General features: G+C 46.6%; 1 protein-coding gene across 1 annotated transcript in view; it reads right to left on the reverse strand.

Annotated features, from left to right (window-relative positions):
• SHISA9 (shisa family member 9) overlaps positions 1 to 2,717 on the reverse strand; it is a 355,039-nt gene that overhangs the window by 237,362 nt on the left and 114,960 nt on the right. The window lies entirely within an intron of this gene.

Genomic DNA, 2,717 nt, shown 5'->3' on the forward strand with positions numbered 1-2,717 from the left:
CCACAGGTGTATACCACCACAACCAGCTAATTTTTTTAGTATTATCATTATTTTTATTTGACTGTAGAGCTGGATCTCTCTATATTACCCAGGCTGGTGTCAAACTCCTGACCTCAAGTGATCCTCCTGCCTCAGCCTCCCAAAGTGCTGGGATTACAGGTGTGAGCCACTATGCCTGGCCTTCTATTTTTTTCATAAAAAGGAAAAACAGGCAATGCCAAGCCCCCACTCCCACCAGGCCATGATGGGCTGCAGCTGGGCACTGCCTCCTCCAGGCAGGGCATCTGCAGAGCTGTTGATCGTCCCAAATCTGGGTTTTTCACTGCCCTCCTTGGCTGCTTGACCCTTGCAGGCATTTGAGTTTGCAGCCTTGGATATGAGGCTTCTGGGATCCTGTGATTTTTGAATCTAAGTTTTAGTGTGTGTTTGAGACTCTTGCAAACCCTGACTACAAATCAGTAAAGCTACAGAAGAGAATCTGCCACTGTAGTAGCTGCAGCCAGATTTCTCGGAGGCTTCTGGTTCTGGCTATTGGCCCTTTCACCTTCCCCACATCCCCAGAGTGTTGAAAATAAGTGAGGAAGGGCAGGGAAAATGGAGGAGGAAATGAGATAATTCCAGAATGGAGACCTTCCTGAAAATCAAGATGCCTCCAAGGCTATGATCCTGAGCAAGGCGTGTGCATTCTCATCTCCGTGCCTTTGCTCCGGCTGACCCACCTTCCTGAATGTCCTTCCCAATCCCTTCCAGTCATTCAAGACCTGGATCAAATCTCACCACCTCTACAAGCCACAGTGGTTCTGAACCCAGCTCAAAGCCAGACTGCCTGGAGTCGACAACTCCCAGCTTCTCCACGTACAGCTAAGAAAACCTGTGCTTAAACTTTCTGTGCTCCACTTTACTTCCTTGTTTGTAAATCCGGTTTAAAACAGGGCCCACCATGAGTTGTTGAGATGTTTAAATTAAAAAAAAGAAACACACACACACTCTCTCTCTTAGAACAGAGTCTAGAACATAACAAATGTTCATGAAGTGCTAGCTTTTGTCACTCTCCATCCCCTATGGAGTCCTTCTCCCCTGGTTGACAAAGGCTTTGGAACTGTGGATTCTTATTTGTAAGCTATCTTATGTTGCCCACGTACTGTTTTATGGATATTGTATATTCATTGTATTACACTCAGTTAGTCAGTCATCAAACATTTCTTAAGGCACTGGATTAGTCTGTTCTCACATTGCTATAAAGACATACTTAAGACTGGGTAATTTATGAAGACAAAAGTTTTAATTGACGGACAGTTCTGTATGACTGGAAAGGCCTCAGGAAACTTACTGTCATGGTGGAAAGCAAAGGGGAAGCAAGGCACATCTTACGAGGTGCCAGGAGAAGGGGTGAGAGAGAGAGAAAAAGAGAGAGAGAGAGAGAGAAGGGGGAAGCACCAGACACTTATCAAACAACCAGATCTCGTGAGAACTCACTCACTATCATGAGGACAGCATGGGGGAAACTGGCCCCATGATCCAATTACCTCCTACCAGGTCCCTCCCTCAACACGTGAGGATTACAATTCAAGATGAGATTTGGCTGGGGACTGAGGGCCAAACCATATCAGACACTGTCTTAGTTGGGTTCCCACAGAAGCAGACTTTGAGACAAAGATTTCAGTGCAATGGTTTATTTTGGAGATGATCCCAGGAAGCCCCAGGTTAGGAGTGGGGATGTGATGTGGGGGAAGAGTGTATTCATGAACATGTTACCACTGTCACAACGGGACACATTCACATTGTGGACCTCTGGAAGAGGGTGTAAAAAAAAATCTCAGAGTCATCCCACCCAAGGAGTAAGGGTGCCAGGCTATTAATCCACCAATGTCTATTCTTATTTGACATATTTTTAACCTGTTATTTACCCACCAATGTTCCCTAGAGCATTAACTCCCTGGCGCTTCCATTATTCCCCATTCATATCCCAAACAAGCTCTTATGGCTGAAGAAAACCGTCAGGCAGAGAGTCACAGAGGCTTACAGTAGAAAGCCTGCCGCTAGTTTAGGAGAGTAGAAGAAATAAGGTAGAGCACCAATAGTGTCCGCTATAGTCACCTACAAGTGCAAGGCCCTGGGAATACTAAAACCCTGCCCCTTCCATTGTAGGATAAAAAAAGGAAGGAATGTAAACAAGTGCAGGAGCAGAGAGAGATGACAGGGCACAAGAGGGGTGTGAGGGTGGAGGAGGCCAGTTCTACACAAGAGAATATAAGAAACAGCTGCATAGAAGAAAGACAGGCATAAGCAAAGGGTTTCAGGCTGACATAGGCAGGCATGCTGAAGGAACAGTGAGCAAATCTGCATGGGCCATCTGAGAATTGAGGCTGGGGAGTTAGAGAGGGATGGTTCATGATGGGCCCTGTAGGTTGTATAAAAAGGCTTGAGTTCTCACCCTAGGATCATGGGAGGCCCTCAGGTTTTTCAGTAATGGAAAAATGTGACGTGGTTGGGATCCTAGATTCCTCTGGCGGCAGGAGAGAGATAAGTTGCAGTGGAGACATAAGTTGGAAGGGAGACCAATATGGCGGCCACAGGCAAGGAGTAAAGAGCACTTGTGCAAAGAGGGTGGGGGAAAAAGAGGCTGTAGGAGATGTGTGAGATATGGAAACTTCAGGACTAGGGGCCTATTGGGGGTGGGAGGTTGGGAAAGAGGGAGGAGCCTAGGGTGAGTTCCC

The sequence above is a fragment of the Mandrillus leucophaeus genome, unplaced genomic scaffold (genome assembly GCF_000951045.1).
Source record: "Mandrillus leucophaeus isolate KB7577 unplaced genomic scaffold, Mleu.le_1.0 Scaffold253, whole genome shotgun sequence".
NCBI lineage: Eukaryota > Metazoa > Chordata > Mammalia > Primates > Cercopithecidae > Mandrillus > Mandrillus leucophaeus.